Genomic DNA, 14,670 nt, shown 5'->3' on the forward strand with positions numbered 1-14,670 from the left:
AAGCTTTATCCTCTTTACAAATTAGAAAAATTGGAGTGCATAAGCTTAAATAATAAGAAAAGAAAAAATGTTCCTAGGGAGCTACATTTTCTGCAAAGGCTCCCTGAACTTCAGCAGTCCTGTAAATATTTTGTCATGATATCTGAAGAGATTAGATACATGAAGAGTCTGAAGATGCTGTGTTTGTCCAGAAACAAACTTAAAAACCTTCTAGATGTGAGTAATGCTGTTTTATTTTTTAAAGTTTTTTTTTTCCTTTTGAAAAATAATGTCTTATGAAAACATTTGAGCAAAGTATCTTTTCTTCAAATTATTACATAAGTCATGAAGATGCACTTTAATAATTGCATTCTAGAAGGTATTTGAATACTCTTTCAAGGAAGCTAAGGACATAGAGAATTTAAACTAATAATTCTTCCTTATGTACATATTTATCCTATAAAACTCAAAATATGAATAAAACCTCAGCAGTATAAATAGGCAATAGTTCGTCGTTAAATCCTAATAAGGTTCCATTGAGTTGGGAAAGAGCGAGGGACAAAAGCTGGCATATCTAATGAAGATTTCTCTCTTAGCTGTAAGCAGAATGTTGAAGCACAAAAAGCCAGAAGCAGAATAGGGAAAGTTGTTGCTAACTGGGGATACCTGAATGAAATGTGCAAAAATACCTGGGCTAAGGATGGTGAGGTGAGAGAGAATACAAATGTGGGGCTAGAATAGCTATAGGGGTAGCCAAGCAGATAGACGGCAAACTAAGCTACTAGCCTGTTTTCCAGAAACCAAACAGGGATGGATTGTGTGTGACTCCATGGGATTTGTTCTTATGCTAAAATATATAGGCTTCTGGAAGCAGAAAGAAAAGAATGCAAGTATTCGCTGCTTTTTCTAGCTCATAATTTACTTCATAATATGAAAAATGTAAATATACATCTTTGTACAGGTCTTGTGTGTGTCTTTACACCTCATGTGCTTCTGAAGAATTGCACCATATAACCAACCAGCAGTCTCAAACATTAGGGGTACGGTGAGCTCCCTGAAGGAGAGAGCTGTTTTGTAGCTTCAATGGCAGCCTTCACTGCACCTTCTTCGCCGGTTGGTAGAACTGTGGATTACTTCAGTGGATTTTAAAAACTTTAATTTATTTTAAACTCTGATATATTTATCAGTATTTGACATACTGTGTTTTATGTCACTGATTTAGTTGCAGTATTTGCTGTCTGCTTGATCTGCTGCTTGAGTGTGTTATCCATCTGCTTCTGAACATTTTATCACAATTCTTGCAGACAACTGCAGACTGAGAGTCTACATGGAGATCTTTGAGAAAACCTACATGGGACAGGAAGCTGGAGAATGTAATGAAAGAATGCTTTAAATCCAGCTTGAAAAAATGTGCTGTTTGGTAAAAACAAGGATGAGAAGATTCTTAAGGAAAATTACCCTGCTGATATTCCAAACCTTTACATTTTAGTTTTTATGTTTTAGTTGTGACAATCAAGTAAAAGGTTTTTTTGGTTGTTTTTTAATAGAGAAGAAACTGGATGTCATACCTCTGATAGTGTATTCAGGTTTTGCACACTCTGTTATTTCTAAAAGAATGGTAGCTTTGCCCCACGTAATAAGTGATATTCCCCTTCTAGTGCAAGGACACATTACAAAAATTATGATAAGGGCCTTTTTCTAGTTAGACCATTTTGAGCTTCTAACATTTTTTTGTGAAACATCCTTGATGCTGTCTGTAGGAATGGAGCTGTTCAGTTTTTTTTTAATTTAAAAAGGTGCCTTTAACAGTAGGGGTCTTGAGGGGGGACAGGAAGGACACAGATTGCTTTCCTGAACTAGGTAATAATTGAACTGAGACATTTGGGCACTATGTGGGTGTATTGAGAAAATCGTGCATCTAAAACCTGTATACCGGTGTATCTTCTACATTGTAGGATATGTGCTGACTTGTCCCATGTGATAGCCCCTTCAGAAAAAACTTTTTAGCTACAGAGTTTTGACACTGGAACTGGAAGCCTGTGGATTGTTGCAGATCTAGGACATCACTGGGAATAAAAAGAAATGTGGAATAGCTCGCGTGACTGGAGCGGTGCATTGGATGGATACACGCTCTTTAGGAAGGGCGGGCTGGGGAGGTGAGGAAGAGAGGTTTAGCTTAGCGCTCGGCTGTGGGACAGGTGACAGGTCTGTTCATTGCCTGTGAGTCAGGATCAGAGGGGTGGCCTACGTGGGGCATGTTGTAGTGGGTGCCTGCCACACGCCAACCAACATATTTTTACTAATTTTACTAACAGTGGGGTTTTTGCACAGTTCCAGTTCCCTGGCCAACTCCAGAGCCTTAATCTAAAAATAAGACAAAGCAGGCTAAATTTGAAAACTACTGCTTAGTAAATACATTTGATTATGAAGTCTCTATTAAATGCTGTGTATAAAACTCAGTGTCTTTTCCCTGCAAGACCTATTTATGTATTTTAAGAAGAACGCACAAGATAGCCTATTTGTACAACAGGTGAAACCAGGTCTCAGTAGAAGCTTTCTTGTATTCTCACTTGCTTCACGCAATGTATGGTATGTATCACAGTGATGCATGTAACATCAAAGTTTGTTTGGTGCACAAACTAAGGTATTACCTTCAAAGAGTGGGCTTTCCAAAACCGGTAACAAATGTTACATGATTTAAGAGTCTTGAAATAGTCTTTGTAAATTTCAACTGCATTGGTATGTAACATTTTCCAGATCAAAGAACTTATAAAAGATAATTTCAAGGACTTTCATCAAATACACATTTTAGTAAGGGGAAAAAATCCAACCCTGTGCTGTGCACCGTACAAAGAGATGAGAACTGCTGACTACTATTGTAATAGAAGCTAAGTAAACAGGCCGAGATGAGAACAAACAGGATATCTGGTAAATGTGTAAGCTTAATTTTTGTAGCAGAATTTCTTATGCATAACCGCTTATGCATAAGATGCCTAACTAAAATATATTTTGTGCACTAAGAGTTATCTTAGCTTAAATAGAAAGGCATAATTAGGATATAAAATTACATAGAAAAGTAATTCCTGAAGTTTCTATAATTAAATTTTAAAAGAAACTTAGCAAAGATTTCTAAAGCCATTTGCCCATCTGTAGAAACTTATTCTTTGTTTCTCACAAAACACTGACACAAGATATTTGATTTCATTTACACCAATAGGTTTAAAAAAAAAATCTGTAACTGACAACAGTACATTAAAAATTAAGCAAAATGCACCTTTAGAATGATGAAAAAATGAACCTCCATCCAGTTGTCTACGCTTAACTGCTCTATTCGTGGATGCCTTCCTACTAATCAGGTGAGCCAACATCATCAGAAAAAATAGCACAGAAGTATACCAATACAAAAGATAATCTGAAATTTCTTAAAATGCTCTGTATTATTGAAGAATTCTTTTAAATAGTTGGGTTTGAATGACTTTAGTTATAGCACATGGAATATTTGAATTATCACATTACTAGTCTTCAGAGGACCAACCTCCTCTTTCAAAATGATACTGATGGGTTGTTTCTAAAGCAGTGCATTTTTCTTACAGTGTAATTCCCTTAACCTAAGGTCCTGCCTTTATTTCAACAGAAAAGTTTACAACAGTTAATAACTAAGCAGTTTTGCTGCTTCAGTTTACATCAACTGTTTTACAAATTAAAAAGCTATTTAAGGATAAAGAAATAAAGACATGCTCTATGCAGTATGCTAAGTTAAACCTCGTCTTCCTTTGCAAAAATTTAGGAGCATATAGTCCCCTTGTGCTTCTAATAAATAATTCTCATATTTTAATCAGACAGCTAATCCTCACTTGCTCTACTAGATTAAGCTTGCCACTTGAGTGACAGATTACTGGAGAGCTAGGAATTGTCAAACTCAGCCCTTTCAAGACCCAAAGACAGACTATCTGAGATTAACACATAAAAATGTCTTCTAATTGACTGATTTTAGATGTACTTTAATTTTGTTATCTATGTTTCAGTGCAAATCACAGAGCAGTTTCAACAGTAGACTGTCTCAGCAGTGAGACACTTCTTACTTCCAATTTTTCAAATGAAACTCGATAAATTATTTATTAAAGCACTGTACAAATTAATTATATATTGTCAAGAATAAAACTGTCAGTAAATCTTAATTGAAGAGCCTTAAAAATTACAGAAGAAACTTCACTTCTAATTTTGCATATAGTACATCTCACAAACATTTGCTTTTGAAATATAGAAGCCAGGGAATGGATAACCCATAACTATACCAAATAAATTAAATTTTAAATTATAAAACTGTGATCCTGCATGTTGCTCATCTACCCATGGAAATATAAAAATATAGAGACATATTAAAAAAATATATTCCACATATTTGGCACTTTTTTCCCAGTTTATTTGCTAAAGTAGAACAATGGTTAAGCAAATTTCTGGAGTCAGTGCTGAACATATTACTGGCACACAAAGCACTTGATATCCTGTTCATTCAATTAATAGCTTCAAGGATGGTTTAACAAAGTATTTGAAGGACCATACACCAAGATTAGAGATATGTATTAAATATCCTTTACTTTTTATCTCTTAAGTATAATAACCTGGTTTTAAAATAGTGTAAATCAAAATGCAATGTGGTGGAATGTGGGGTTGGAATATGGGTCTTGAAGCTGGGCAAAAAATTCTTGAGAAGGTTATCAGTGACCTCAATAACACACATCATTAAAAAACTGAGCAAGTACCTCGCAACAGTTGGTTTGCAAAATGTCAAAATTTGATCACCCTCTTCTAAAATGCAGAGTGCAAAACAGATGAGTAAATAGGAAGCACAATTTTTGTAGAATATTTTAGTTTTGAAGGGATCTCTGGTGGTCCTGCAAACTGACATCCAGCTCAGAGCGGCACTAACTTCATATAGGTTGGATTATTCTGTCTTTCACTTTGTGAGCACCGTCCTTCTGTATGTGGAAAAAGGTGAGGAAAGGCTACTGAGAACTCTGTAGACATAGAAGAGAAACGCTTGTTCTGTGCATTTGCGTCAGGCTGCAGGCATTTGACCATGCTGGTCAAAGGGACCACACCTCTCCGAAATTCTTTAGCTGAGGATTTCCTCAGTTTGAGCTGAGATGTACAGCTCCTTCGGGTTCAGCCTCCTAGGTCACAGTGAGGGAGACATTTGTTTGAGGTTTTCTCCTCACTTTGTCTTTGATTGATAGAGCCAGCTGACAGACTAGAGCAGCTGTAAAGGTATTTCTGGTTATTCAGCCTATTGACGATGCTGGTGTGTTGTATTCAGCAGGATTAACTCACCTGATGCTTATTCCTTTAGACAAGTCTTCCATTCCATTCTTACCCTTAGCTGTGCACTTCTCACATGAGCTATCAGACTTGGGGCTTTTCAGATAAATCATCTTATTGGAAAAGAGCTGAAGCATTGCAGTGATGGACTGTAGTCCATTTCTGCTGGGGCTGGGGCTGGGGACTGTTGAAGTTATTACTGAAGAACTTCACCCATTTGACCTCAGTCCTTGCTTGAGACTCCCAGAGCTCTCACCTGTATATTACGGCAGTTACGAATGGATCCCATGCAAAGATGTCTTCTTACCACATTTAGGCAGACGGTGAGCAACACACCCTTCGATTTCCACTTGAATTTCACTTTGTTATTTTTTGTTTGTATTTCCAATGATCTTTTTATGATTGCACCTCCCTCCAATTTAGCAGCCGCTGCACATCTCATTAAAGCATTTTCTACTTCTTGAGCCTCATTAAGTGAAGGCTATATAGGACTGGACTGGACAGCAGTAATGGACTTTGTCACACAGCATTAGCTATCTCGCTCGGCAGATGCCTTGAACTTTTGTAATTCATCCAGAGTCTGTCTACATCACGGAGCACCAGTCCCAACCAGTATGGAGTCTATCTGGCAGACTTTATGTGGCATCTAATACTTTGTTAGTTGGACATAAACTACACCAGTTATTACATAGAAATCACTCATTTAATGTGACTTTCACCTCTTTTGAAAGGACTTCTCCATCTCAGAGTAGGTAATGATTTCTCTGCACGTGCAGTTCTTACCGCCTCTGCTGCGACTGCCAGCAAGAGTCCCAACCATATGATGATTTTTTTCAAAATCTGGACTTCGTCCATGAGTATCTGGACTCGGGCCAGGGAGCTAATGTCATATACTTTGTAGTAACAACCTCGATTATTACTCATAGAGTACATAATGAAAAGAGTGACTTGGAAATGGAAGGTCCTGAATTCCATTGCCATCTCCCTCAGCCATCCAGTCCTCAAGACACACTTTCATATATATTTACTTTCCGTAGCACTGATAATCCTACCTTTTCCCTAGATCCTCTTAAAGTTACAGAGTTTTGGGAGTAAACGATCTGTGTGTTGGATAATGAACTTTCAACCCCATATTAAATGATGTAATGCAGTTAAAAACTGCTCTTGAAAGAGACTGAAGTGGATATGCCTCATTCCAAATGTGTGTGACTTAGAGGATCCCTTTATGGAAAAATAAATGCAACTTCATAGCCATAATTACTTTAGCTGACATATTTAGCTGAGCAGCAATAAAACATGCATCATCTTAACATGTATAGTTAATCTTGCCAAAGATTTATGCCATGCAAGCTAATATTACCTCACCAGGTTAGATAGAATGAAGACCATGAAAAGAAGCTAAGCTTGGTAATGAAGCTAGACAAAGTGGCAAGTAGATTTTTTACTGCTTAATATATGTTATTGTAATTTATTTAAGTGCTAAAGGACAACATGAAATTCTTTTCTTTTAGCTATGATTGGTTCTGCTGTGGATGAGTTCAAACAAAACATATTTCAGATATTTCATAACAGTAAATACACAGTATTTTATTTCATTTGGAGAGCTGCATTGGAATGTGCTAAGATTATAGGTTAAGTAATACCTCCAGCCCTGAAATTCTTCTGATAACTTATGGAAGCAAAGCAACAAACAAGAGAACTTCACTGTTTGTTGGGTTTTTAAAAAATATGTTTCTGTCTGTACTGCTCGGGAGAGGACATTTTTGTTTAGGTGTTTTTCTTGCTATCTTTTCTCATCTGAGGGAAGTCAGTGTGGTGGTGACAGGAACTGGGAATCTTTGTAATAACAAAAAAATCAAATTGTGTATTCATCTACCCTTTCCATTTTAAGATAATTATTATTTAGATCAAATGTACAGCCTTTATACTTATAAGGATGTTTTCAAGCACTTTAGCATAAAATGAGATAATTATATTTCATCAGCCAACAGTATCTTTCTTTTCGATTTGGCCTTCAGGACAGTTTTTGTAACATCAATATGCAAGATAGGCTTGTCAGTTCACTAAATTTTTTTAAGCGTTCCATAATGGAAATCAGATAAGCAATTTCATTAAAAAAATAGAAGCAGTAATTCAAACCTGAAATTTGGAGGAAAAGAAAATCCATAAGTTTTTAAAGTTTTTTTGTCGTTGTTTGCCATTCTGTAACTACTTGGAGCAATATCTTAGTCCAAGATTTCAAACAGCTACACAGTCATTTAAGTGCACTAGCACTTACGTTCCGTACACCAGTGAATATAGGAAAAGACAAATCTCTTCAAAACAAAGGCCTGATTTGACAACCTATTTGCGGTTACACTTAGTTTTTGTTTATGACTGAGTTGTAAAGGATGTGCTCTTACGCAAGCCTAATTTTTCTGAAGTGTTGTGAGTTAATGGTTGCTTTTTCTATGCTATGAGCTGCACACAGGTGCATCTTTGTGCTTGGCATACAGGCCACCGATTTGCTATGGTAGATAAGGTCATAGAGGTTAAATGGTTTGTCTGTAATATGATGAATCATACAACAGGAAAGAGAATTGGGATACACGTGGATGTGGGATGAGAAATTGAGGTGGAATTGTAAATCTCTAGGAAGCATTTGGATGTGCAATACTGAGAAACAGGAAATGCTGAACATGTACTGTTCAGCATGAGCATACATTTCTATGGAAGTAAATGAATTTTAAAGTGGCCAAGGTATTTGGATTTTAAAGCTCTGTTGTTTTTCTGGTTCTGGATGATCCTAGATAAGAGGACTTACAGTACTTTTCTTTGAAGGACTTAATATTTGGTTAGTTCCTTATACAGCTGCCTAATCAAAGGCCTTATTCTGTTTTATAATTTATAGGTTTATAAAGCATTTTTAAGACATCAAATATGAATGCATTTTGGGTCCCAGTGTAGGTGACGGAAGTGAAGGTTGAAGACAGTCAACACTTTGGAAAACCGAATCTCTTAGGAGCCATTTGAAATTGGAACTGCTCCCAGCCAACAGTAACAGCTGGATTTCACAACAGCTTAAACAACTTCCCAGCTGGATGTTGCTTCTGCTCCCATTTCTGTAGACAGAGCTAACATTATAAAAAAAGAGTGAGAAACCTGAGGGTCTGTTTACGGCATCTGCATAGTCCTTACCTCGTTATTACCGGCAAGTCATCCATTTCATGGAGCTGGAGAACTGCAGAATAGTCCCGGTTGGAAGGGATCTCCTGAAATCACCTAGTGTAAACCCCTGCTCAGGCAATTGAAATCTCTTGGTATGTTAGCTATGGGTAGAAATGGAGTCAGGTTTTTAAAGATGTTAAACTGAATGTTGAATAGAGAGTAATATTAACAGTATCTTGAATTTTGAAATGAGGAGTTGCTAATCTGCTGGATGCATCAGGCAGCTGGACCTTGACAGAGAAAGCAGGGCAGAAGGCTGCTGCAGCCCACTGCCAGGAGCCGGGGTGGTCTTTCTCTTTTGCGGCTCTGACTGTTTGTCTGTCCTGTCTCTTTAGCCTGAGGCTGTTCGGGATCAAAACTGCCTCTAGGTGTATGGGTAGTCAGCCCCTGGCCGTGAAGGCAAGTGCCGCAGGCTGGCTGGTGGCTGCGCTGCCTGTCCCAGCATCCCGTCCGATGCTGCGTGGCGCAGCAGTTGCCTTTGGCTCTCTGCCGGCCCCTGCGCGGCATGCCTGTGGCTCCCAGAAACAGACATTATTCTTTGTGCGCTCCTCTCATTGCAAAGTTTCTGAAATGAATCGAGGGGGTTTTGTCCAGCTCACCAGGGCGATGTTTTTAGAGGATAGAGGTGAAGGTATGTAGGCATGTTTTGGAGTGCAGCATGAGGACTTTTAGAGGTTTGTGGAGATGGAAGAACTTCTGGGATATAGCATTGAAGGACTAGGTATGCAGAAAAAGACAGAACTGATGTAACCTTACCCGAACTGCCTTTTGGCTGTGTTTTCTGAAGTGAACTCTCCTGCAAACTTTGCTCAGTTACCTGGAACAGCCCAAAAGATCCAGGGAGCGAGCGAAAAATGAAGCGGTGTGGGTGCTGAAGGGTCCGATGCATAAGTTCATTTTCTGGCTCTCAGTTATTCATCAGTGTGGATGTTTCCCATGAAGTCCCACCCCAGTTAGTACTGTACTGTAGTACAAATAATAAATTAATTCCTTCTTCCTAAATTAAAAATAATCTAAGTTGCTTTTTTGGTCTCAGAAAACCTGTCTTTTCTGCAGCAACATTATTGTCCACTTCTCACTCAGTGTTGCATATGACACAGCAGATAACAGTGGTCCCTGTCCTAAGGATCTTTACATTTAAATATTAGTCTTGAAGACAAGATTTGAGTTTAAATTGTGGCCTTGAAAGCCTTTGTGCCTTCTAAACCGTTTGAAAAAAACTAACACTTTACAGGATGTTTGACAGAATAAGAGTTCAACAGTATTTGTGGAAAGTGATTTTGAAATATTGGTGTTACGGCTTTTCTTCAGAAAGTACGTACAGTGTCTCCTATTTTCATTGTCTTCTGAACATAAGCTGAAATGTACACTGCTACCTACGGGGACAGTGCTGTGCTCCTACCCAGCGTGGTCATGGACTGGTTGCTGTTGCTGTGCCATAGAGCAAGCAAGGAATGCACTCGGTAGATCAATCAGATTGCTCTCTTTGGTATTGTTTACAATAATTGTTAATTAGTTTCCTAGGATAGTACCTCATTTGTGGTCAAAATAAAATGTACACCAGATGGAGAGAAAATGAATTCTGATGTAGTAATCTATTCATATACATAATTATTCCTTGTAACTCTATAATGGTGGTGGTTTTGGCTGTTTAAACTCCAGCAACAGATAGATCAAGCAGATGACATTGCTTAAACATTATTCAGGGTTTTATTGGGTAAACCATAAACAACTGATATATAATTGCTTTTTGACTAGCTTCTTCCATGTGTTGTAATATAGAAACAGATACATTCCTAAAAATGGAGAAAAAAGATCAGGTTTGAAAGGTTTGGAGGTTTTGTTGTTTTTTTTTTCCTGGAACAACTTTAAACTTAAAAAGGCTCTTATACCTCATGGAAAACATTAAGAAAGCATGAATTAGCTTATCTTTAGAAATTCTATATTTATACTCTGCCTTTGTTTTTATTCCTATGGATGATTTCATGTGGAAGCAAGATTATTTTTACTTTCTTTTATGCTAAGAATTTGATTATTCACATCATTTCTCTCTCCCCTGAAGTTACAGTTGTTTGTTATTTCTCACCCTTTTGAAATGATCATGATGTTACAAAGACAAAGCTGATTCAGGAAACATATTTGTAAATGTAAGGATATAATTAGTCAGTAATTTCAGTGGGATTCTCAATGTGCTTGAATTTCAGGATCTGCTTAGTAAGCTTCTTCAAGGGGTCCAAAGTTACTTATTTTGAAATAATTCTACTAAATCTACTACTACTATAGTAGACACTTGTAAGGCTTAAGAATAAGTAAATCAAAGTTCCCTAAACAGGTGCAGATTTTTTTCTGTAGGTTTTCTGTTTAGAATAAAGGATTGCTGGAATGCAAGCGCTTCCGTAGACTTTTGACTCCGTGATGGAGCCAATGGAGACTTTTGGCATGATTTTTTCACTTCAAACAATGAGGATGGCTGAGAGATGATGAACTTCTTTTAGACTGCTGTGCAAACTGTGAGTGGTATCTTGGTAATGCTCCAAATACTCTGACACTTTCCTGAATCTGAACATTTCAGCAAGAAGGTGGTTTAAAAGCACTTAATTCCTCTCTGATTTTGAGGTAGAATAAAAATGTAAACACAGCATACTGAGTTCATATCCTTACCACATTAAGAGGATGTTAAGAAGGCTATGGGGGGTGCCCAAATGTATGGAAATAACAAAACCAGAGCTGGTCAGGGACCTCAGTTGTGCTTTCCCTTTAAGGTCTTTAGAAAGCAATATTTTATGTGCAATCAGATTGTATTTCCAAATACAAGATCAGAATCAGACTATTTTCATAGATGCCTAGTCTAAGATAAAACATTACGCATAATATAAAAGCCAATTATTTCAAAAATTTAAAGAGACCCTAAAAATTTTAAAGACAACCTATGCAGATTTTATTTTTTACATTCAACTAATTTATGTAATCTATATAGTGCTTTTCCTTTGGGTAGGGCATAAATCAAAATCCATTTATGATGAGGAGAAAAATATATTTCTGAAGTTTACACAAGTGCAGTCACAGAGAAAATGTCCATGTGGGCACTTGCACAAACTTTGTCTATATGTAGGAAGACATCCACACATACAGGTTTATAATTTAGAAACCTCGGGAAAATATATATACTCTTATAAGAGCTCTTCTGTCCATGGAGGCAGAAGTGGTAGTTGAATATGACAAACTGGTGTCAGTACATGTAGGTGAAATTAGTCTTGTTTCTCATTTAAAATGCGTAAGTAAGCACACCAGATTTCTTTGAAGTCTGAAAAGGCACTCTCTGATTTAATCTAAGTTTCTCCCTCTCATTCTGGTAACTAGGTTTTCTGTAGAAATTATCCCAACATGCGTTTTAAAGCATGGGGGTTTTTTAAATTATTGTATCTTGGAGAAAGCTTCCCCTCTCTCCAGTGAAACCCTATTACAATTTCAGCTTTGGCAAAATTAACTCAGAGTAATTACAGTTTGAAACAACAAATCTGTGCTATATATGCCTTATTTTATGCACTGTTCTGCCTAAAGTCTAACTTACAAATATTGCAAATTTCTGAATGAAAGATTCATTTGAGGGAAGTAATTCTAAACTGGGAAAGTGCAAAACTGATCTGTGACAGAAAAAAACCCCCAGTAAATAATTGTATCAGCACATTTGAGCACACGGGACAGGTTTTAACGGGATGGAAGGGAAATGCCTGTATGGAGTATGAGAGTCAGAATGCAGAAATCTTGCATAAGAGGCAGAAAATGAACTGTAAACCAGTGGAAGAGAAGGCAAAATCAACACAAGAGCTAAAAAAGTCTAAATTTCAAAAGTAGCAACAGAAAAGGAACTACGAGGGGCAAGGGCAAAAGAAAATGGTTTGTGTCATTTGTGAAAATAAGGAACTAAACAAAAGCAACTGCTAAGCACCAGAATCAGCAAACTATCCAGTCATAGGCTCAAGTGCATTTTTATGTAACAAAGCACTCCACAGTCAATTAAGCAGTCACTGGGGTCAGGAGAATTCTTTCCATAACTGCTATGAGAATTAGTTTAATCTTTATTTTTTTAAATTCAGGAAGACGCAGGTCTTGTGTTCCCATTGTTTATGGTATTACAGAAAATTAAGAAAATGAAAAAAAAAAAAGATTTTTAAAGTTTCTATGCAAAATCTTAAATGCATATACAATGAAAAACACAGTCTTCCTGATTACCTTCCAAAATGTATTTGAAAAAATTGCATATAATCAATCGACAGTGTTCTGTTTTGGCAATACATCCTAAAAATACAGGTTTTAAAGTATTTAGGAGAGAGCACTGGCACAGAACAATCTCAGTTGTCTGTGCTTCCTCACCGTAACAGGGAGGGTGACAATTTCATAAGATTCGGAGCTGTCTAGGGCAGATATTGATTATTTTGGAAAACAACTTTGTTCTGCAACAGTTGTCCAGTAGCAATGGCGTTTTTCTCTTGCGCTGGTGAGCACATTTCAAACAAACTTTTCAAACATCTTAAAAGTGTGATTTAAATAAAGTGTGCACAATTCAGTCACGACAATGAATTAACCATTTCTTTTTAGCAGACCATGGCTGAAGGTCTTATCCTTCCTCCCCACTCCCTCCAGCAGGACGGAACGGTGTACACCGCAGCCACGCCAAGCACGTTGTTCTGTCTTCATCAGCTGTTCTCCACCTCTAGTCGGTGCCATTTTCATATTCCTAGAAAAAAGAGGCATACTGCATTGTGCGATGTAGATAATTTCCCTAGAACCCCAGGAGAGGGAACATGTTTCAAAGCCATAAGGCCTTTAATGAGACTACCTGATTTACTCCTATCTGATGTTAAATTGTCTAATCTGAGTAACAGCTGACACTTAAGAAAGCAGCAAAACGACAGCCTTTTCTTCATCAATGAAGTCATTAGCAATCATATCAGAAGAGAACAGGAGTATATCTTCATTAGCATGTGAAGCAGAGGTATAAAGACAGAATGCATTGCTCAAGATCACCTTGAAGAGATTTTTCTGCAGTAATTATAGACCAGTAATAATTAGGGCAAAAATGTCCAAATGATAGAGTCCAGGCCATGCAAGTCGGATCGTACATGGAAGTACTTTCTGACATAATCAATTGTATAAAATGTGTAAGTAACTGCATTTGGTTGGGTTGTCATCTCAATTATTCTGTATTTTTTTATGCAAATTAAAATAGACTGTGGCTTAGGAATCAGGGAATATGGATCTGTGTAGTGGGAATTTTGAATAAAATATAGGGACTTGTCTGGAGGGCATCTCTGAATGAGCAATCTCTTTTTTTAATATATTTTCATGGCTTCTTAAGGACCTGGCATGTGAGTCACTGTGTTCTGAGTTACTGTACACAGATTGGGTTGGTTTTGTTCCTGACACTTTGGAAGAAAGTGCTGGAGAGGTAGCAACAAGGTTCCTGACTCCAGAGCACTTGGCAAGTATACCAGGAGATTTAGTTTTACTTATTTCTAAACTATTGGCATTATTTTTTAATTTTTTTTTTAATAAGCAGTGGACACATGTATGGGGTAGCTTAAAATACTTTCTTTCAAACTTAAGTATTTTGTGTGTGTCTAGTTCACCAAGCAAGGATGAGACTTTTTATTGAAGCAAGCAAGATATTTCAGTACAACTATCTGTTGTGTGAGTTTTCTGAGGTTACTATTCTTTTTAGTAGTAAAGTTGTTTAGAAATATAATGTTCTTATGCCTCTATATATCTTTCAGGCTTATTTCTGGAACCAGTAAAAGTTGATGTTACAATTCAGATTATTATTAGCACAGAAGTTTTTGTCTTCCCTCTAACTTCTTAGCCATGAGAGTAGCATTGTGTACAATACAGGGGATTTTCATGTGTACTTGCTGATGATTATTAAGTCAGTTTGGCAAACAACAGTTTTGGGGAGGGAAAGCATTTAAGTCTTTTGGGGTTCATGTTTGAAAAGTAACCCCTTTTTTATTTAGTATGCACTGTGCATTCTTCATGTGAAACTTTCTGTAAAGTATGCAGACTACGAGGTAGTAGTCTAATAAAATACCTTTTCAGATATTTTAAAATAAAATGAGGAAACAGAGGACTATGTGAATTTGTTAATGCTTTTAGATTGGACTTTTAAAG

Source organism: Haliaeetus albicilla, chromosome 3, assembly GCF_947461875.1.
Source record: "Haliaeetus albicilla chromosome 3, bHalAlb1.1, whole genome shotgun sequence".
NCBI classification, from domain to species: Eukaryota; Metazoa; Chordata; class Aves; order Accipitriformes; family Accipitridae; genus Haliaeetus; species Haliaeetus albicilla.